Below are 24,036 nucleotides of genomic sequence, written 5' to 3' on the forward strand. Positions count from 1 at the left end.
CCTGTGAAACATGCTGGGTGGACAAAAGTATTTAATATCAAAATTAAGGGTTTTGAAAACAAACTTGACTTGTTGAATCCACAAAGGTCCATTTATGAAATGTCTCCTTTTTCCCATATAAAAAGAGATTTCTTGAGCTGTTAGAATCACATAGGGATTGGACAGGGCTGGACATTAAATACCACAGCTCAGGTGTGGACTGGATGTTCCGCTGAGGTCTCACCAATTATGAAGGGTCTTAAAACTCTGCTATCAGAGGGACTGTCCCTCACCCCTGCTGCAATAAGATTTCTGAAAAGTAGGTTAGAATAGGTCTGCTCAAGGTGAGTGAGTGTATTAGTGCACTTAGAAATGGGTCCTGTAGATTGGTGCCACAGTGAAAACTTCACCGACGATCAGATGGTGGCATAAGTGGATACCTCTTGGGACCAGACATTGATCGAAGACCTTCATGCATCTAGGAGCCTACAGTTTTTCAGGGCAAGAAGGAAAACACGATATTCTTTCTGCCAGACGATTTGCAGCAGGGCCTCACATACATTACACTTAGCTAAGTCCTCCAAACCCACTTAGAGTCATGCAAATCAATGCCTGATTTAAACTGTGTGTGTCATATGGCACACTCCAACTTATCACCAAGATGCATATGGTGCAGGGAGGTTACATTCCATTTTCTGTTCCAAGAAGTTGCTTCACTGTATAATAAAAGCATTTTTTTGGGTATGGCCTCTACAAATTAAAAAAAAATCAAAAAGAAAAGAGAGAGAGAGAGCCTTGGATGTGTTCTGTTCTACAAATTTGCATCGGATTTCCTAGTCGTTAGAGTGAATTAGCTGGTTGTGCTGTAACAAGACTTAATTTAACTAATAAGAATCAGCACACTGGCTTCACTTGACAATTGTAACCTCTGAAAGTGATCAATTAAGACATCACAATCTGTTTCATGACAACATATCGGGATGCCGCAGCTGTGCAGATTATGAGGTCAGCAGCTGACTAACAACTTGAGGGCAAACATTGGCAACAAGAGCCTCTTGTTTATGTAACAAATATGTAATTGGGCAGAATGCTAGGAATGTAATGGCTTGGGGGGATAGGTTGTGATCTTTAAACTGTCCCTTTCTTTTATATATTGTCACCATAGCCAGAGTCGTAAAAGCCTTCCACATACGTATCCTGCTTGGCCACTGTCCTGCCTAGCTGCCTGACCTCCTAAATGAGGTAGCAGGAGATGTGGCTGCACATGGTGACCACTCTATTTGCCACTTGGCTGCAGGGACCATTTTACAGTATGCTGGGAGAGCAGGGCTAGATGAATGAAACATTCCTAATCATAATCAGAAGCTGCAGGTAACACCAAGAGCTTGCTAAGGCCCAAGGGACTCATTTATACCTTTGAAGACACTTCAAACTACGGTAAGCCATGATAAAAAAGAAATACCTAGCAATGAACGGACAGTTTGACCCAAGAGCTGCTCTTATCTGGTTATCTCCGTTCCTTTTATTAGCTTTATCGCTGCATCTTGTGATCTCAACTTTCTTTGTTAAAATGTACTGCTATTTCTCGAACTCGTTTATATTATTTGACTTGGGGCCCTTGCTCGAAAATGTATTCCATATGTTTCCACTCGTTCGGTTCTGCCTCAGTAAGCAGTTTCTTCCCAGATTGAGGCCCTGAATTTTCTGAGAACTTTGGAAAGATTTAGCCAGCTCCACTTTATCAAGCCTTATCTTAATTTTGAATTCTCCTTTTTAGTCGCCTTGTCCTTATTTTTTGTTTCTTTTCATTTAAAACAAACTTAACCTCTTCATCTTTTTTTATTGCACACTCAAAACATCATCAAGGCAAATGCTTCGGTTGGGCTCGCACTGTGTCTATAAACCGAGATTGCTGCAATATTCAGCTGACTGGGCAATTGTGTCCCTGTGAAAAGAAAGCCCACAAACATCAAACATTTCCTTTTATTTAAAATCTAACACGTTGAGGGACGCCTGGGTGGCTCATTCAGTTAAGTGTCCTACTTCGGCTCAGGTCATGATCTCGCGGTCCGTGAGTTCGAGCCACGCATTGGGCTCTGTGCTGACAGCTCAGAATCTGGAGCCTGCTTTGGATTCTGTGTCTCTTTCTCTCAAAAATAAAATTAAAAAAACATTTTAGAAAAAAATAAAAATCTAACATGTTGAGAGGCACCTGGGTGGCTTACTCAGAGTGAGTCGATGGCTCACTCTTGATTTCAGCTCAGGTGATGGTCTCAGGGTGGTGGGATTGAGCCCCATGTTAAGATTCTTTCTCTCTCTCTCCAAAAAACCAAACAAAAAAAATTCTCTCTTTCTCTCTCTAATATATATATATTTAAATTATATGTATGTATATTATATGTATATGTGTGTGTGTGTGTGTGTGTGTGTGTATGTTGATTTTTTTTTAATGCTAAGATCACTACATTTGATTTGGGTATTTCTCCCTTGCAAAAGTATACAAACTCTGTACCTGCACATCTGGTTATGAACACTCAGCTTGTGGAAAGTTAAGAATTTGCTGACATCTATTAAGCAACCAAGTAATTTTTACTTAGTACTTATTCTGTGAAAGGCAGCATGAAGGATAAAATAATTTTAGAATTCTAATCAGTGTGAGCTTTTAATCTTAGTACACAGCTCTGAGGCATAGTGGAGTTTGATGATTAACTAGGGTCCATTCATGCACTATTTTAAAGGCCTGAGGGATTGCCTTGAAAAACAAGTCCTTTCTCTGCTAAAATGAATCATGACATTTGCCTCCTTACAAGAAAAAAGGACTCGGTTCCTGTCTTGGGCATGGGAAAGGATGAGAGAGGGAGGAAAGGAAGAAACAGTGAGAAAGATAAATAAGCTTTGTGTATTATATTTATTGATAGAAACATAATTGAACACCTATTATGGGCCAGTCACCCTACTCAACACTTTATTACATTATTCCATTCATTCTCATAATAAATTCTGTATAAGTTACATTTTTATTTCCCATTATAGAGTTGGGAAAATTGAGATGAACATGATATCCAGTGGGTACCAGATATTTTTCAGGTTAAAAAGAGGAGTATATGTTACCTTATATAAAATGTACTCATAGCTAAGAAGGAAATATTTATTATTAATTTGCATTATTCCTAATATACATATGGGCAAACACCTCAAGTCTCACCCAGTATTGTATTAAAATTATTTATATTAAATTATAAATTAATGCTTTTAAACAACTTGGTGAACAAGAATTTCACCAAAAGAGGACAATGTTTCCCAACTGATGAAAGGCTCCTTAGGAATAATAGGGTTTTCATATGAACAGAATTAACCTCTTTTCTCTGGCAATGGTATTAGCATGGCATATGGAACTATGTGGAAAATTTTTTATTATTTTCAATTTGAAATATGGCTGTAACTTCAGTCTAAGATAAACTAATCACAACCAATTTTATTAGCCTCAGATGGTTCTCCACATCTTTTTGTTTTTAATCTGTTTATTTTGAGAAGGAGAGCATGAGTGGGGGAGGGGTAGAGAGAGGGAGAGAGAATTCCAAGCAGGCTCTGCACTGTTGCACAGAGCCCGACTGGGGGCTCGATCTCAGGAACCGTGAGATCATGACCTGAGCCGAAACCAAGAGTCTGATGCTCAACCAACTGAGCAACCCAGGCAACCCATACCTTTATTTAATTTCTTTTTCAAAACTTTTTCATAACAGCAGTGAATTGTATTTCTTTCTGAAACATTAAGTGGTTATAGTTCATCTCTGAGGTAAAAAAGGCCATGCCAGATGATGTTTTTAGAAACTGTTCTCTGTGTAGATATTTGCAAATGACATATCGGACAAAGGGCTAGTATCCAAAATCTATAAAGAGCTCACCAAACTCCACACCCGAAAAACAAATAACCCAGTGAAGAAACGGGCAGAAAACATGAATAGACACTTCTCTAAAGAAGACATCCGGATGGCCAACAGGCACATGAAAAGATGTTCAACGTCGCTCCTTATCAGGGAAATACAAATCAAAACCACACTCAGATATGACCTCATGCCAGTCAGAGTGGCCAAAATGAACAAATCAGGAGACTATAGATGCTGGAGAGGATGTGGAGAAACGGGAACCCTCTTGCACTGCTGGTGGGAATGCAAATTGGTGCAGCCGCTCTGGAAAGCAGTGTGGAGGTTCCTCAGAAAATTAAAAATAGACCTACCCTATGACCCAGCAATAGCACTGCTAGGAATTTACCCAAGGGATACAGGAGTGCTGATGCATAGGGGCACTTGTACCCCAATGTTTATAGCAGCACTCTCAACAATAGCCAAATTATGGAAAGAGCCGAAATGTCCATCAACTGATGAATGGATAAAGAAATTGTGGTTTATATACACAATGGAATACTACGTGGCAATGAGAAAGAATGAAATATGGCCTTTTGTAGCAACGTGGATGGAACTGGAGAGTGTGATGCTAAGTGAAATAAGCCATACAGAGAAAGACAGATACCATATGGTTTCACTCTTATGTGGATCCTGAGAAACTTAACAGAAACCCATGGGGGAGGGGAAGGAAAAAAAAAAAAAAGAGGTTAGAGTGGGAGAGAGCCAAAGCATAAGAGACTGTTAAAAACTGAGAACAAATTGAGGGTTGATGGGGGGTGGGAGGGATGGGGGTGGGAGGGAGGGGAGGGTGGGGGATGGGTATTGAGGAGGGCACCTTTTGGGATGAGCACTGGGTGTTGTATGGAAACCAATTTGACAATAAATTTCATATATTGGAAGAAAAAAAAAGAAACTGTTCTCTGTGGCCAAAGGGAGTATCTCCCCCCATATGAAAACCTCCTTGAGGTAAATACACTTTAGCAGCCCACAATGCCTGCTTTCAAGTCCTTGGGAATCCAAGGTAGCTCAAGACTGCCAAGCCATTCTCTAACTCAGGAGTCATTCTCTCTTCTGTACTCATAAAGATTCCAGAACACTTGCTGATTGGGATCCTGTGTCCCTAATGTCTTTTTTTAATTTTTACTTTATTAGAAGCATTAGTGTTTGGCACAAAATGAATTCTGTTTGCAAACCCAAGGAAACCAAGAAGGTCCTATATTCTCTGATCCTATGGGGAAGGGTAGGAGGAAGGTTGGCTACTCTTTCCTTCTTTTTAAGAATCTGTGCATTTTTATAATTAGTCAGCTTTATTTTTCTGTGTTTAAATATTATTTAAATAGGCTCGAGAAACCAATTTACCATGACATGCCCTATTGATCCTTACCTGGTTAAAAAAAAAAAAAAAGGAAAAATTACCCAAACTAACAGGCCATTCTCTCTGATTGGCAAGTTTATCCTTTTTTTACTTTTCAGTCACTTTTATCTTGAAATTAATACACATATAGCTAAAGAACTCTCCTGTTTCTCTCTCTCTCTCTCTCTCTCACACACACACACACACACACACACACACACACACACACACACACTCATACACACACAGTTACCCTCATCCAGCTAATGAGATCACTCACTCTACTGGCCACTGTTTCCATCTTGCTCCTTACCAACTGCTCTGGAAAATTCCCCTTCTCTCTTCTCTGGGTAAGAACCTGACAAATTGTCCTGTCTTTTTTGAATGATATATTGGGACAACTGCCAAGCACTTTACATTTTAATCAGCAAGAAAAATGAAATATTTAACCTTTCTTTTTTTTCTCTGTGAATAAGCATATAGACAAGATAATTAGAGCTTATAGAATAGATAGATAATTAAAATCTGTGAATTAGAACTTGCAAAAAACAGTGTGGTTTCTCCAGCAAAGAGAAATGGCCATGTACGAAAGGTCACCTGTCAACCAGTTCTAGTTATTAAATCTCTGTATTTATCACTAAGGTGGCTCTATGGAAAACGAAGGTCAAGACATTAAATTATGAAACAGTCAGGATTAGAAAAGGTCACCAAAAACTCAAGTAAAATTTAACCAAACCTGCTAATTCTGCACCCTAGAAGCAGGCAGACACAGCCAGGGATGAAACGTAACACTAGAGAGTGCAAATCTATCTCCCCATTTTAGCCCCTAAAAACGAATTTCTACCTGATGCCTTGAAGTCTAAATGAAACTCGCTCATCGCAAATAAAAACAGGAGCTTCGATAAATATTTCAGAATGAAAATCATGTTTGAATCGAACTAGCCTAAATTATTAAAAACATTTTTTTACATTAGTCTAACGGTTGCTTTCATTTCAACCATAAGAATGCAATTTAAAATATTGGCCACAGGGCACTCCTGGCACCCTAAATGCTTTACAGGACAATTAGCAACTCACCACTCACTAATTTACTACTTTAATATTGAAACAAATGAGATCTTTGCTTTTCATCGTCCAATTTGAATGAATTTGAACAAAGCAAGTTGAACAAAGCTCCAGAGATACAGTCTCCAGTTTGCTGTCGTTTATTTCTCCACTCTTCATGAATGTTTTTAGAGTTTTAGTTTTAGAGGCTTCAACATGTATAATGATGCCATTGGGGAATAGATTTTGCCTTTATTCTCCTTGATGTTCTTTTGAGGTCTTTCAAGTAAAAGGTACAAAAGAGGCATTAACAATCTGGCATTGTTTTTATTGCTTGACAAAGAAAAAAATGTATTTTAATTTTTCCCGTGTTTCAGGAATGATTAAGCAAGCTGTTTTCATCTACATCAAGTCACTTTCAGCAGACCTCTAACTGTGAGCAAAGAATTGTGAAGACTGTTCTAGAGAGAAATCAACACAGTTCAACCAAGCCAGCTTGTAAATGCACTTCTTTGCCCCTCTACGAACCAGCATCTTTCAGTTAATGCAGCTTTCAAAAGTAGTGTATATAAATCACATATTATGAGTAACAGCACATAAAAAGACAGATTTGATAACCCACAGTTTGGCTCTGATTCTCTGTGGATTTGGGATATGGCATCTACCTTGATTCCTACCTGGTGGCATTACATCTAAACATAAAACTTAATATGGGGGTACATAAAAATGTTAATGTCAAGAAATAATTCTAAAACAGGTAACATAAAGCTATGTTTCTCAGTTGCCATAGATGATGTGTTCTTTTTATTTGGAAGTTCCTTGAGGGGAATGGATCTGTATAATCATGTAGGCATGCCAAAGAAAACAGCTTGCACTCTCTGGACTGGAAAGCAAAAAACAAGTCTTCTCAAACCAAGAGTTTTCTCCTACTGGCTGGAATAATGAAATAATTCACACTTCACTATCACTATTAGGTCATAAAATCTGACTAATTTTGTGACCAACTTACCTCTGGATTCTTTTCTCTTAGGAAGATGAGTTCAGGATACTTTGCTAACATTCTACCCTCTATGTCATACCAAGAAAGTAAAAAAGAACACTGATTCATGCTACAGTATTAGTATCTTTTTTCCCCCAATTAGTTTCTTTATTTTTTTATTTTCTTTAATATAACTTTTTGTCAGATTGGCTAACATGCAGTGTGTAAAGTGTGCTCTTGGTTTTTGGGGTACACTCCTGTGGTTCATTGCTTACATACAACACCCAGTACTTACCCAACAAGTGCCCTCCTCAATGCCCATCCACCATTTTCCCCTCTCCCCCCACCTATCCCTGCATCCGCCCTCAGTTTGTTCTCTGTATTTAAGAGTCTCTTGTGGTTTGCCTCCCTCCCTCTCTGTTTGTAACTATTTTTTCTCCTTCCCTTCCCCCATGGTCTTTTGTTAAGTTTCTTGAGATCCACATATGAATGAAAACATATGGTAACTGTCCTTCTCTGATTGACTTATTTCACTCAGCAAAATACCTTCCAGTTCCATCCATGCTGCTGCAAATGGCATGATTTCATTCTTTCTCATTGCCAAGTAGTATTCCATTATATATATAAACCACATCTTTATCCATTCATCAGTTGATGGACATTTAGGCTCTTTCCATAATTTGGCTATATTTACAGTATTAGAATCTTAACATGTCACTCAGTTAGGGACATGGTTCTCAACTGAACTCAACAATAATCAGGAGAGCTTTTAAAAAATTATAATGGATATACTCCACTTCTGACCAATGGAATCAGACAACTCTTGAGGATGGCACCTACAAGTAAGCGTTTTTTTCAAGTTCCACAGATGATTCCAGTGGGTATCTAGGTTTGAGAAACACTTTCCTAGAGGGATCAGCAATGATAAATGAGGAGACCATAATGCCAGATTAAAGAGATGAAAAACAAAATGGTAAAGTTGGATCCCTGGGGTACTGTGTGGAGAAGATCCTAGGGTAGTAAATCTTTCCAATTACAACCTCGACTACTACCAGCTAGATTGGTAAGCAGCACTTACCACTGAAATCAGGCCAAGAAGTCAGATGTCATGAAGAGCATATGGAGAGGATATTGCAAGTATGCATGTAGTACCAAGCATGAGAACTTTTATTTCCCACAGAGTTATGTTTATTATAGAGCCTTAGAGGTCTTCCATATGTTCTGGCTAAAATTTGCTTTGGAAGCAAGGAAGAAAATTGTGTTGCCTGATCAATTTTCTTAATTGTCATGTGGAATTTTGGTGAGCATTTAAGGCTAGTGACAAATTGAACATTAACTAAATACAATCTTTCCCATCTTGTTTCATTTTCTAGGCTGAAGGATGCTTTGAGAAGAAGGGGTTGGTGGAGATGGAGCAATGGCAAATATCAGCGAAGGGCCCATGAATGGAGTGAGAACCCAGGGAACATAGGAGTCAATAATTTAAGAATATAGTTTAACGGCTATCCTTTGAAAAGATAGGGACACCTCTTCCTCTGAGACAGGAAAAAAGAATTAAGAATGAGAGAAGAAAAGACAACCTTACAAGACATGACTGCAATTAGAGTTCACTAAGGATTCCCTTGCATTTCTAAAAAGCAAGTAAGGGTTAATTATGGAAAGATGGGATACTTAGAGGTAAGGTTAACAGACTTTAGGAGAGGGATGAACTTTTGAGAAAGAGAGTATTTTGAGCAAGAATAAGAAAGATTGCAGTAGTGCCACAGCTGGAATTTAGAAATTACAGATTTTTGATGAATGTATTGAAAGGTTATACATTCTTTCTAGTGCTGTTCAGGAGCACAGAGACAGGAATGAAGAAACTAGCCAGCTTGATCTAGAGCTGGAGATTGTGGTAAGTGATAGACTGAAAGTTCACAGTTGAGAAATAATTATGAGCACTAGTAACATGGATTCCAAGCTGAAAGTGGAAGGAAATGGTGGCAAAATGAGCAAGTGGAAAAGATAAGGCAACATGAATGTCTTATTATGTTCATTCACTGGAGACAGGGAGAGCATGCATGTACTGTATGTCCTAAGACTATGCTTATTTAGGAATAAGAAAAAAATGTGGCTTATATAGGCTTTCAACTGGCTCAGGCTTCAGGAAATAAACTATAGTATAAGTCATTCCTTCTAGTTTGGAAATGCAAAACCAAAGTGCAAAGGATATTCAAATTCATTACTGTTAACAAGTACCAGCATGAGAATATCTGCTTCAATAAATTAACTTATAAAATTCAGACAAACTTTTCATGGCAGATAAAAGAGCTGGAAAAAATGTAAAAACAATCTATTTAAGATCATCCAAGACTTAACATGGCGAGAAATTGCCAGCCTACAGAAATCTGGAACTCAGGGGGTAGACCAACACTAAAGGCTGCTTTAGCCCTAGAGGCATTTGTGGCTCTGGAATAAATGGTTGAGTTCTGCTTCTGGCAGAAATCAGAATGCAAATTCCCAAAGGGTAAATCAACATCTACTTTGTTCTAGGACTCCTAAGATGTGTGCTAAAAATTAGTTTGAAATAAACCAGTCTAGCAAAATTTGTCATCTTTTTTCATGCTGGTTGGTTGGCTCTGAAAACTTCAATTTTGGAAATTGCATTATGTAGTCCTGGACTTCTCATAGCTTTAGACACCTGGAAAAAGCAAAGAAAAATATCTTCTCAGGAGGAAGATAATAGCATACTAGGCCTCAAATTATTGCTACAAATAAAATTGTAAATACAATGCCCAACAGACAATCTAAAAATCCAGACACATGAAAAGACAAGGCACCAATAGAGAAAACCAAAAGCAAGAGTCCCATGGGAGCTCCACAAATGGAATTACAGGGCATAGACAGAAACAATCTATGTTCACTACATTCAAGGAGATAAAAGCCACGTGAAATACTGGCAGGGAAATGAAAACTATAAAAAGTGATGGAGTGTACATAAAAAAAGAACCACTTAGAAGTTCTAGAACTGATAAACACAATACAAGAAATGAAGAACTCAATGACTGAACATATATTTATCTGAAATACCAGAGGAGAGGAGAAATGGAATAGAGGACAATGGCTGAGAATTTTCTACAATTTAAAAGAATCCACACATTCAAAAGGCTGATGACTCATAGGCAAAATAAATAAAAAATAAATCTATATCTAAACATAGTATAGTGAAGCTTCAGAAACACAAAAACAAAGAGGAGATTCTAGAATTAAATTTACCATAAAATAGCATATAATTTGGGAGGCTGTAAGTGGACTTAAAATACTTTCAGTTTCTTCCATAGTCATGGGAAGAGGGTAAATGTACCAAATAACATTATACTTTCATAAGCTTAGATGCTGTTCTTAGGGCAGTAGTTCTCAAATGTTTTGGTCTCAGGTGCCATTTATATTCTCAAAATTATTGAGGATTCCAAGGATAGTTTGTTTACATAAGTTGAACATATAGTGATATTCACCATGTTCAAAATTGAAAATGAGAAAAATTAAAAATATGAATTCATTTAAAAATAACAAAAATATTACCATATCATATTAACATATCACATTTTTAATGAAAAGTACTATATATTTTACAAAACCATAAAAAGAGTTAATTTATATTACATTTTTGCAACTTTCTTTAGCATCTTGCTTAATTGAAGATAGCTGGATTCTCATATTTGTTTCAGCTTTCAATCCATTACAAATGTGTGTTTTGGGTTGAAACAGAAGAGAAAAAAAATCCAGCTTCACACAGATATGTAGTAGGAAAGGGGAGATAATTGTAGATATTGTTCCTTGAATCTATACCAAAATTGGCAATTTCTTAAATTTTATTCACAATATGGAACCTGAAAACATATGAATAAAATTTTCTACCATTACATTAGAATTCATCAGTCTATCTTACACTTCTCATGCATCTTTAACACTGTGCATGCATGATTTTGTAACATCACACACTGGTTTTGAAAAACATTAGTGCAATGAGTAATGAAGATATTTGAAGTGTTGAAGTTTTCCAATATATATTATAAAAACATTCATTGATATTACCACTGATCTCATCAGAAAAGTCTTTAAGTTTTCAGAAACCAGAAAGCTGATGGTAACAAATACAAATTTTCCAAAATGCTAATTTTGACTTGAAGGCTCAATTTTTGTCATTAGTAAAATATGCTGCCTGTTATTTTCTTGAAATGACAGGTTCACGTCATTCATTTTCAAGAAAATGTCTGCCAAATACCTAAATCCGAATATTCATAATTTGTCTGTTGGCTGTTATTTCAAGTAAAAATGGTATTCAATGAAACTTGCAACACATATAACATTTTTCAGAATAAAAAGTGTTGGGGAGAAAACTATATCAATGTAATTTGTAACATTAACACTCAAATCATATAATCATCTCAAAAGTAAATGCATACAAGAAATATCATCTCAGTAAACACAGAAAAAGAATTTGATAAAATTCAACACCAACTAATGATTAAAAACTTTAATTTAAAGGGGAAGTAACAGGGAGCTTCCTTAGTCTAATGAAATATTTTCTACAAAACAAAAATTCTAGAGTCAACATTGTACTTTCACATTTAAATTTTTTTTAAGTTTATTTCTTCTTGATAGATAAAGAGAGACAGAGCATGAGCAGGGGAGAGGGAGTGGCAGGGGGAGACACAGAATTTGAAACAGGCTCCAGGCTCTGAGCTGTTAGCAAAGAGCTCAATGTGGGGCTCGAACCCATGAACCGTGAGATCATGACCTGAGCCAAAGCTGGATGCTTAACTGACTGAGCCACCCAAGCGCCCCAATGTACTTTCACATTTAATGGTAAAATGTTGGAAGCTGTCTTTCTGAAATTGGGAATAAAACATTTATTTCCACTATCACCACTGTTATGTAGTATTACACTGAGGTCCTAGCCAATGCAGCAAGGCAAGAAAAAAAAATGAAAGGTATAAGGATTGGAAAAGAAGAAACAAAATATAATTAGTCACAGATGATATAATATTAAATAATGCACATGTAATTTGTTATAATTTTTGTTGGAGTTAGTAGTATTGCTAGATACAAATCACTTATATTTCAATGATCTCAGCAACAGTGAAAATTGAAGAAAGTGTATCATTTATAACTGTCTCACAATATAAAATACCTAGGAATAAATTTAGTAAAAGATGTGTAAGACTTCTGTTGAGAAAATACAAATTTTATTAATAAACATTATCAAAAACTCATATAAATAGAGAGATATAACATGTACATAGACTAGAAAACTTAATGATGTAAAGATGTAAATTGTCCTCAAATTGATCTATAGATTCAAAGAAATCTCAATCAAAATCCCCAAATACCACAGAATTCTAACATGCATATGAAATGCAAAGGGCTAGAAAAACTAGGACACCCTTGATGAAGAACAAGATGGTACTGGCACAGGATGGACAAAAGAGACCCAGATAACACAATAAAGACTCTAAATAATTTGGAATCAAAGTGCCAAGCTGAGTAGTGGAGAGAGGGAAAAAATCAGGCTTTTAAAAAAGTGGAGTTGGGGTGCTGACAGCTCAGAGCCTTCAGATTCTGTGTCTCCCTCTCTCTGCTCCTCCCTGCTCACGCTCTGTCTCTCTCTCTCAAAAATAAATAAACATTTTTTTAAAAAGTGGACTTGGAATAACTGAATTTTAAAAAGTAAATATAGACCTTTCTTTATATAATGCAGGTGAATTGGAAACTTGTATCTGAAAGACAGTAAAAGTCTATTGAAAAAAAGTAGGAGAGAACTTTTATACCTTCAGAGTAAGAATATTTTTTTCTTAAAAAAGATATGAAAGCACTAATAATAAAGGAAAAGATTGAGAAAATAAACTATATTAATTTTAAGAATGGCTGTCTTTCAAACGACAACATTAAGAGAGTAAACAGGCAGGCCACAGATGTGTGTGTGTGTGTGTGTGTGTGTGTATCTTCTCTCTCTGTGAGGTATGTGTGTGTGTATGTATATACATATACATATACATACACACACATATATACATATGTATGTATATATATACATAAATATATCCTAAAAAGAGTCAATATACAGATATATAACAAATACTTACAAGTCAATAATAAAAGATAGACAAAGCAACAGAATGATGGGCAAAAGATTCAGTCATTACATAAAAGAGGAAGTTCAAATGGCAAATAAGTATCAGAAAAGGTGATCATCAGGGCACCTGGGGGGCTCAGTTGGTTAAGTGTCTGACTTCAGCTCAGTTTATGATCTCATGGTTTGTGAGTTCAAGCCCCGCATCAGGCTCTGTGCTGACAGCCCAGAGCCTGGAGCCTGCTTCAGATTCTGTGTCTCCCTCTCTTTCTGCCCATCCCCACTTGTGCTCTGTTTCTGTGTCTCTCAAAAATAAATAAATGTTAATTTTTTTTAAAAAAAGGTGCTTATCATTAGTAATCAAAAAATGCAAATTAAAACCATGAGATGTTATTGCACCTCTGTCAGTTTGCTTGAAATTAAAATATCCGACAGTGCTTTCAACAATAGCCAAAGTATGAAGAGAGCCTAAATACCTATCAACTGATGAATGGATAAAGAAGATGTAGTTTTATACATACAATGGAATATTACTTGACAATGAGAAAGAATGAAATCCTGCCATGTGCAGCAATGTGGATGGAAATGGAGGGTATTATGCTAAGCGAAATAAGTTAGTCAGAGAAAGGCAGATATCACATGTTTTCACTCATATGTGGAACTTAAGAAAGTTAACAGAAGACCACGGGGAAGGGCTAAAAAAATAGTTACAAACAGAGAGGGAGGGAGGCAAACCACAAGAGACTCTTAAATACAGAAAACAAACTGAGGGTTGATGGGGGGGGGATGGGTGATGGGCACTGAGGAGGGCACTTGTTGGGATGAGCACTGGGTGTTGTATATAAGCAATGAATCATAGGAATCTACCCCCAAAACTAAGAGCACACTGTATACACTGTATTTTAGCCAATTTGACAATAAATTACATTAAAAAATAAATAAATTGAAAATAAAATAACATAAAATAAAATAAAATAAAATAATAAAATATCTGACAATATCAAGTATTAAAAAGAATGTATAGTAACTGGAAGTCTCAAACAATAACTGGCAGCCATGTGAAATCTGCATTAACACTTTGAAAAAGTATAGCATTCTCCTATAAACTTGAATATACATACACACCCTAAGACTCAGGAATTTACTCCCTGCCATATCACTTACAAAAATGCATTCTTTTGTAATCCAGGATCCATATACAAGAATATTCAGAGCAGCATGGTTTATAACACCCTCAAATTCTTGTGCAAAGGAATTCTGTCCATCACTGAAAACAAATGAACAACATACATGTATCTCAAAAACATGTCAAGCGAAAACCAGACACAAAGGAACATAGAGTAGAAGATCCTATTTACACAACACTCTGAATAAGCTAAGCCGGGGAGATTTTCTTAACATCACTTTGAAACCATAATGAACATCACAGTTAACAACGCCCTGCCAGAATAGCACTGATGTGTTACAAGATGGTGGTTAAGTGTTCTTCAAAAATGGTGTTCCGAGGACAAATATGTTGGCAAATGTCACATATATTCTCCACCTCTCAGAGACTGCCAATGCATATTAAATACCTAAGGCTATGAAAAGTCATTCACTGAAAAAATTTGTTTCATTTTGTTTAATTCGGAGTTCCAGAAAATTATTTGGAAACATTACCCTCCTTTTTTTTGTTGCTTTTTATTTTTCTGGTAGCAGACTGATTAATGTCTTATGAAATAATGGTTTGGAACATAGTTTGGAAATTCCATGATAGATATGGTCTTATTAGGTCTGGGAACAAGACATGAATGCCCAATGATTTCACAATTATTTTACATTGTTCTGGAAGTTCTACTCAATATAATAACTGAATCCCGGAGACCAGGTTGGAGGAAGTATTAATACTGGAACAGAGGGCGAAAATCATCATTGTTTGTAGATGATATGCTAGTCTTCCTTGCAAACACAACAGACCAGAGAAAACTATTAGAACCAGTAGGAAAAATTTAGAATGGTAGCCGTTACAACATGGATATATAAAATTACAGATATTTATAATTGTTAGCTCTTCCTGATGGATAGACCCTGTAATTATTACAGAATGCCCTCCTTCATCTCTTGTTACAACCTTTAATTTAAAGTCTGATATAAGTATGGCCACTCCAGCTTTCTTTTGACTTCCAGTAGCATGACAGATAGTTCTCCATCCCCTCATTTTCAATCTGACGGTGTCCTCAGGTCTAAAATGAGTCTCTTGTAGACAGCAAATAGATGGGTCTTGGTTTTTTTATCCATTCTGATACCCTATGTCTTTTGGTTGGAGCATTTAGTCCATTAACATTCAGGGTTACTATTGAAAGATATGGGTTTAAAGTCATTGTGATGTCTGTAGGTTTCACACTTGTAGTGGTGTCTCTGGTACTTTGTGGTCCTTGCAACATTTCACTCACAGAGTCCACCTTAGGATCTCTTGTAGGGTTGGTTTAGTGGTAATAAATTCCTTCAGTTTTTGTTTTTTTGGGAAAACCTTTATCTGTCCTTCTATTCTGAATGACAGACTTGCTGGGTAAAAGGATTCTTGGCTGCATATTTTTCTTGTTCATCACATTGAAGATTTCCTGCCATTCCTTTCTGGCCTGCCAAGTTTCTGTAGATAGGTCTGCTACTACCCTTATGTGTCTACCTTTGTATGTTAAGGCCTGTTTATCCCTAGCTGCTTTCAGAATTCTCTCTTTATCCTTGATTTTGCCAGTTTCACTATGATATGTCCTGCAGAAGATCCATTCAAGTTACGGCCGAAGGGAGTTCTCTGTGCTTCTTGGATTTCAATGCCTGTTTCCTTCCCCAGATCCAGGAAGTTCTCAATTATGATTTGTTCAAGCACACCTTCAGCCACTTTCTCTCTCTCTTCTTCTTCTGGAATTCCTATGATAAGGATATTGTTCCATTTGATTGGATCACTTAGTTCTCTAATTCTCCCCTTGTACTTCTGGATTTTTTATATCTCTCTTTTTCTGAGCTTCCTCTTTCTCCATAATTTTATCTTCTAATTCACCTATTCTCCCCTCTGCCTCTTCAATCTGCACTGTGGCCAACTCCATTTTATTTTGCACCTCATTTATAGCATTTTTTAATTCATCATGACTATGCACCAAATTTGGAAGCACCCAAATACACAAAAACAGTTAATCACAAACATAAGCAACCTTATTGATAAGAACGTGGAAATTGCAGGGGACTTTGCTACTCCACTTACAACAATGGATAGATCATCTAGACAGAGAAAAATAAAGAAACAAGGGCCTTGAATGATACATTGGATCAGATGGACTTCACAGATATATTTAGAACCTGCAACCCAAAGCAATGGAATATACTTTCTTCTCGAGTGCACATGGAACATTCTCCAAGATAGATCACATACTGGGTCACAAAACAGCCCTTAATAAGAATAAAAGAGTTGAGATCATACCATGCAGACTTTCAGGTCACAAGCTATGAAACTTGAAATCAACCACAGGAAAAAGTCTGGAAAACGTCCAAAAGCATGCGGGTAAAGAACACCCTACTAAAGAATGAATGGGTCAACCAGGCAATTAGAGAAGAAATTTAAAAAATATATGGAAACAAATTAAAATGAAAGTACAGCAATCCAAACGCTTTGGGATGCAGCGAAGGCAGTCCTCAGAGAAAAGTACATTGCAATCCAAGCCTATCTCAAGAAACAAGAAAAATCCCAAATACAAAATCTAACAGCACACCTAAAGGAAATACAAGCAGAAGAGCAAAGACACCCCAAACCCAGCAGAAGAAGAGCAGAAATAAACAATATAGAATCTAAAAAAACAGTAGAGCAGATCAATGAAACCAAGAGTTGCTTTTTTGAAAAAATAAACAAAATTGATAAACCTTTAGACAGGCTTCTCAAAAAGAAAAGGGAGAGGACCCAAATAGATAAAATCATGAATGAAAATGGAATTATTACAACCAATCCCTCAGAAATACAAGCAATTATCAGGGAATACTATGAAAAATTATATGCCAACAAACTGGACAACCTGGAAGAAATGGACAAATTCCTAAGCACCCACACACTTCCAAAACTCAAACAGGAAGAAATAGAAAATTTGAACAGACCCACAACCAGCAAAGAAATTGAATCAGTTATCAAAAATCTCCCAACAAATAAGAGTACAGGACCAGATGGCTTTCCTAGGGAATTCTACCAGACATTTAAAGCAGAGATAATATCTATCCTTCTCAAGCTGTTCCAAAAAATAGAAAGGCAAGGAAAACTTCCAGACTCATTCTATGAATCCAGCATTACTTTGATTCCCAAACCAGACAGAGACCCAGCAAAAAAAAAAAAAAAAAGAGAGAACTACAGGCCAATATCCCTGATGAATATGGATGCAAAAATTCTCAATAAGATACTAGCAAATCGAATTCAACAGCATATAAAAAGAATTATTCACCATGATCAAGTGGGATTCATTCCTGGGCTGCAGGGCTGGTTCAATATTCACAAATCAATCAATGTGATACATCACATTAATAAAAGAAAAGATAAGAAACATATGGTCCTGTCAATCGATGCAGAAAACACATTTGACAAAATTCAGCATCCTTTCTTAATAAAAACCCTCGAGAAAGTCGGGATAGAAGGAACATACTTAAACATCATAAAAGCCATTTATGAAAAGCCCACAGCTAATATCATCCTCAATGGGGAAAAACTGAGAGCTTTCCCCCTGAGATCAGGACCACGACAGGGATGTCCACTCTCACTGCTGTTGTTTAAAACAGTGTTGGAAGTTCTAGAATCAGCAATCAGACAACAAAAGGAAATCAAAGGCATCAAAATTGGCAAAGATGAAGTCAAGCTTTCACTTTTTGCAGATGACATGATATTATACATGGAAAACCCAATAGATTCCACCAAAAGTCTGCTAGAACTGATACATGAATTCAGCAAAGTCACAGGATACAAAATTAATGTACAAAATCAGGTGAATTTTTATACACCAATAATGAAGCAACAGAAAGACAAATAAAGAAACTGATCCCATTCACAATTACACCAAGAATCTTAAAATACCTAGGAATAAACCTAACCAAAGATGTAAAAGATCTGTATGCTGAAAACTATAAAAAGCTTATGAAGGAAATTGAAGAAGATACAAAGAAATGGAAAAACATTCTGTGCTCATGGATTGGAAGAATAAATATCGTTAAAATGTCAATACTACCCAAAGCTATGTACACATTCAATGCAATCCCAATCAAAATCGCACCAGCATTCTTCTCAAAGCTAGAACAAGCTAAAATTTGTGTGGAACCACAAAAGACGCTGAATAGCCAAAGTGATTTTGAAGAAGAAGACCAAAGTGGGAGGCATCACAATCCCATACTTTAGCCTCTACTACAAAGCTGTAATCATCAAGACAGGATGGTATTGGCACAAAAACAGAAACATAGACCAATGGAATAGAATAGAGATTCCAGAATTGGACCCACAAATGTATAGCCAACTAATCTTTGACAAAGCAGGAAAGAATATCCAATGGAAAAAAAGACAGTCTCTTTAACAAATGGTGCTGGGAGAACTGGACAGAAACATGCAGAAGAATGAAACTAGACCATTTTCTTACACCATTCACAAAAATAAACTCAAAATGGATGAAGGACCTGAATGTGAGACAGGAAACCATCAAAACCCTAGAGGAGAAAGCAGGAAAAGACCTCTCTGACCTCAGCCGCAGCAATTTCTTACTTGACACATCTCCAAAGGCAAGGGAATTAAAAGCAAAAATGAACTATTGGGACCTCATGAAGATAAAAAGCTTCTGCACTGCAAAGGAAACAGTCAACAAAACTAATAGGCAACCAACGGAATGGGAAAGGATATTTACAAATGGCATATGGGATAAAGGGCTAGTATCCAAAACCTATAAAGAACACACCAAACTCCACACCCGAAAAACAAATAACCCAGTGAAGAAATGGGCAGAAGACATGAATAGACACTTCTCTAAAGAAGACATACAGATGGCCAATAGGCACATGAAAACATGCTCAATATCACTCCTCATCAGGGAAATACAAATCAAAACCACACTGAGATACCACCCTATGCCAGTCAAAGTGGCTAAAATGAACAAATCAAGTGACTATAGATGCTGGAGAGGATGTGGAGAAACGGGAACCCTCTTGCACTGTTGGTGGGAATGCAAACTGGTGCAGCCGCTCTGGAAAACAGTGTGGAAGTTCCTCAAAAAATTAAAAATAGATCTACCCTATGACCCAGCAATAGCACTGCTAGGAATTTACCCAAGGGATACAGGAGTGCTGATGCATAGGAGCACTTGTACCCCAATGTTTATATCACACTTTCAACAATAGCCAAATTATGGAAAGAGCCTAAATGTCCATCAACTGACAAATGGATAAAGAAGATATTGTTCATATATACAATGGAATACTACTTGGTGATGGGAAAGAATGCAATCTGGCCATTTGTAGCAAAGTGGATGGAACTGGAGAGTATTATGCCAAGTGAAATAAGTCGGGCGAAAAAGACAGATACCATATGTTTTCACTCATATGTGGATCCTGAGGAACTTAACAGAAGACCATGGGAGAGGGGAAGGGGGGAAAAAAGTTACAGAGAGTGAAGGAGGCAAACCATAAGAGACTGTTAAATACTGAGAACAAACTGAGGATTGATGGGGGTTGGGGGAGTGGGGAAAGTTGGTGATGGGCATTGAGGAGGGCACCTGTTGGGATGAGTGCTGGGTGTTGTATGGAAACCAATTTGACAATAAATTATATTAAAAATAAATAAATAAATAAATAAATAAATAAATAAATACCAAAAACACAATTACATCCATAGTACACCAGCAAAAGAAAAGAACTATAACTGAAAACTATTTAATGTATAATAGCAACCAAATGCAAAATACCTAGGGGTAAAAACTGAATAAGAAATCTGTGAATGCTCTATGAAAAACAAACATATAGGCTGTCAGTCCAGATACGGAATGATAAGTGTTTTTTAAGAAAAAAAAATTAATTTCTACATCGAGACTAGATGCGTGCTAAAGTTTATTTATGGTCTTAGATTTTGTGATCTACTACTGGACAAGCTAAATAAAGCCTTTGAATTATAGGAATCTGATAGTAAGATTTAAATATAATATTTATACTTGCTTTGGAGACTCTCTTTCCTTTATTACTGCAGTAACTATAGTTTGAAATCCCTTTCTTGTTTGAATAATTATTTTTAAACTATTTTAAATCTTCTTCTAGATATCATGGTTATTGACCCAGTAAATGAAATTACTGAGCCCCAGTATTTTAATGCTTTAATGAAGTGGCTTTCTAAAATGCTCACTCCCTGTGACCATGTAAAGCATAGCAATTAGCTAAAACTGAAAATTACCACCCTTCTAGTACCCAAGACTCCAGCAACTAGACAAACTAAAGACCTCGCTCAGGCCTCAGAAGAGCAAGAGCAACAATAAACAAATAATTATTCACAGGATGAATGAACCAAAATGTTTTATTGAAAATTATGGTGCACAGTCGTCACAATTTTAAGAGATTTCAGACTTCCGTAGAGTCTTCTCCAAAACCTATGTAACTGGAGTTTAGAATTCTCCATGGGATCATTCTGATAAAGGGCAATTTGAACATCTCTCAAACACTGAGTATTGTAGCTCCTTTACATATTTTGAAGCTGAAATAAAAAAATAAGGCCCTGAAGTTAAAACAGGGTCAGTTGCCATAAAACATTAAAGCACAGGCAATTCTGTTTCAGATTCTGTGTCTCCCTCTCTCTCTGCCCCTCCCCTGTTCATGCTCTGTCTCTCTCTGTCTCAAAAATAAATAAATGTTAAAAAAAAAATTAAAAAAAAAAAGCACAGGCAATCCAAAATGTAAACAAATTTTTATTTTTTGTTTCATTTACAAAATAGGTTTACTGACAGGCTATGAAAAGAATGGGTGTCCTTGTCTTTCCTGAAAAGAAGGAAATGTAAACTGTGCACAAGTCCTGGCTGGGTGCAGCAGCTGAGACACGGTCCTCGTCACAGCCCCCCACCTCACGCTTGGGCTCCCGTCTGTAGCTGCGTATCTAAAGCATAGGGCCTAATTAAGCTGATGAATTGTGTATGGATATATTATTGAATATATACCAGCCTGGCCATAAAAATAAATAAATAACCTTTCTGTTTCCCAGAATTTCATTTGCGACGTGGAGAAGTGAGAGGGAGCTGTGAAAAGCCAAATAATTTTTCTAGTTCTAATTGTTATGAAAATGATATGCCTCTGTGTGTGTGTGTGTGTGTGTGTGTGTAACTGCTATCAACAAATACTAATTTTCAGCAAAGAATAGGTAACACTTCACAAAAATAGGACTTGTTCCAACTGAATATTTGTTTCTTGTGAGAGGAGACAGGCAGTTTGCTATACCATGGCCATATCATTTCTCTATCTTTCCAGTGCTGGAAGCATACATTTGCCCATAAACCAGATTTTCCAATACAGATTAAATAATGAAGACATGATGGGGTACCGGGGTGGCTCAGTCAGTTGAGCATCCAACTCTTGATCTCAGCGCAGGTCATGATCTCGTGGTTTGTGGGTTTGAGCCCCACATGGGGTTCTGCACTGACTGTACAGTGTCTGCTTGGGATTCTGTCTCTCCCTCTCTCTCTCCACCCCTTCCTTCCCCACTTGCACTCTCCCACTCTCAAAAAAAAAAAAAAAAAAAAAAACTTCAAAAAAAAGATGATTAAAAAAAAATGAAGACATGATTCAAAATGAAAGCTATTAATACCAGGACTTTGAAAGTTTAGTATGTAAACTTTCATATATAAAAATAGGTCACTGCATATAGTCATTTCAATACAACCAACATGTACCATTTCATCATATTCCACTTCCTTCTTATCTGAAAAGAACTTAATGTGTTTTAAGAAAATGAGAATAGAACCATCTTCTGGCAGCATAGTACAACACAAATAAGCACTGACTTTGCTATCAGAGTTGTGTTCAGATTCCTCTCTGTCATTTTCTAGGCTGGGTGCTTTTGCACACATTTCTCAACTTCATGATTCTCTGTTTTTTAAGTTCTACAATTCATTTATTAGTTATCCGTGGGCAACCACTGTATTTGCCCACCTGACAACCTTGAATGCAATTCAACATTACTATTCATCTCCCATAAAAGAAAGAAAAAAAAAAAAACCTACAGTCATTAGTGGGCAATATAAATTTAGTGGAAGACCGTTTGGGGATATGAAAGAGGGCTTTCCCCTCCCAGATCTTCGTTTCTTCCTAGTGACGCACCCCAGACTCTATTTCTCTGCATTTCTTCACAAAGCGATATATTTCTCCTGATGGTTCTTCCCAGCTGGACTCTCACAACTATCACTCACTCAGCCCCCTAGACTCCCTAGTTACCAAGATCGACCCTTCTCAGGAGTTAGTAGAGATGTATCAATAACAAATCTTGTGATTAATAAATAAAAGCACACATACACACACTTTGCAAGAGGAAATGAAGGCTTTTTATTTTCTGCATTTGTGTCATCTGAGGATTCCCTTCAGGACTAGTAAAATCTTTCTGCTTTGGCTTTAGCTTTGTTATTTTTCTTAGCAGATGTTGGTAATAAATATGTTTCAGAAGCATCCATACACTTGCTTCTTTCATTTTTTCCCCCACATAAGTCTGCTTGGTAAAAAAAAGTGCTACGTAGAAAACATCAGATGCAGCTTAAGGACACACAGAGTGAAGGCTTTTCTGTGTGGGCTGGATCGTGAATGTAGAGCACGCATTGTGACGAAAATCATTCCTCTAGCTCATGATGGGAATAATTTCTCAGATCGAAGTTCCCTTTCTGCCCCACAGAGGAAACCTAAGTAACAGTCATGATCTTTTCTTAACACTGCATGGCAAGCTTCAAAAGACAACCAAGGCCAGGAAAATTCCTCTAATGGTTATCTGTCTCCTCCCAGCGACAGTGAGGCAGTTCCAAATCAAACATGGCGCTGGGCTTGGTTTCTTAGAAACAAAAGGATAGATTACACAACAAATTTTAAAAAGAAAATTAATTTCATAATAGATTTCCTGGCTGGATGTTAGGAAGACTATTCTCAAAAAAATAAAGGGCTATTTGTAGTCTTTTTGGAAAACTAGTAAAGTTTTATGCAGAGTATGGATAACCACAGATGGCAGTAAAGTGTATAATGTATGCAAAGGGGAATGGTTCCAAGCTGATATTTTTTCCCCTGGGAAAACTTACTAATACTTTCACATTAATAATGGGCCATTATCTTAAAATTGAAGCTGGTAAGTCCAAATACCGTAGGTCTGGTAGTTATGATTTGAATGGGTTCTTGCAGTTTTCCAGCTGTTAAGTTAAATGCAGAGTAGCCTGTGGCTTCCCAAGATGAGTTTTGACTCTTATTTCTAACCGATTGACCTGTGCTCTGGTTTTTGACTGCAACATTAGGTCAGTCAACAAAAATATCCTGTATGAATGGGTTGACATGGCCACCAAACTCTGATTTCCAACTCTCAAGCTGGAAGTATAACCCCTAATTTACTCTAGTCCCAGGCTGATTAGACCCATTATTTAATGAAGTCTCTCTTGGTTGTCTGTCTATCAAATTA

The 24,036-nt window shown here is 36.8% G+C and overlaps 1 protein-coding gene and 1 long non-coding RNA gene across 6 annotated transcripts in view; one reads left to right on the plus strand and one right to left on the minus strand.

The window, feature by feature from the left end:
• Nucleotides 1-24,036, minus strand: part of ST6GALNAC3 (ST6 N-acetylgalactosaminide alpha-2,6-sialyltransferase 3) — a 533,022-nt gene that overhangs the window by 204,158 nt on the left and 304,828 nt on the right. The gene's annotated exons all lie outside the window — the stretch shown is intronic.
• On the plus strand, nt 1,018-22,044 carry LOC144617085 (uncharacterized). 2 transcript variants are annotated; one of them, XR_013557104.2, is made up of 4 exons: nt 1,026-1,416; nt 6,660-6,780; nt 8,635-8,902; nt 21,335-22,044. It is a non-coding gene; the product is annotated as an uncharacterized LOC144617085 (long non-coding RNA). The 2 variants fall into 2 exon arrangements; XR_013557105.2 differs by lacking the exons at nt 8,635-8,902; nt 21,335-22,044 and having other exon boundaries at nt 1,018-1,416; nt 6,660-6,903.

Source organism: Panthera onca, chromosome C1, assembly GCF_046562875.1.
Source record: "Panthera onca isolate mPanOnc1 chromosome C1, mPanOnc1 haplotype 2, whole genome shotgun sequence".
Taxonomy (NCBI): domain Eukaryota; kingdom Metazoa; phylum Chordata; class Mammalia; order Carnivora; family Felidae; genus Panthera; species Panthera onca.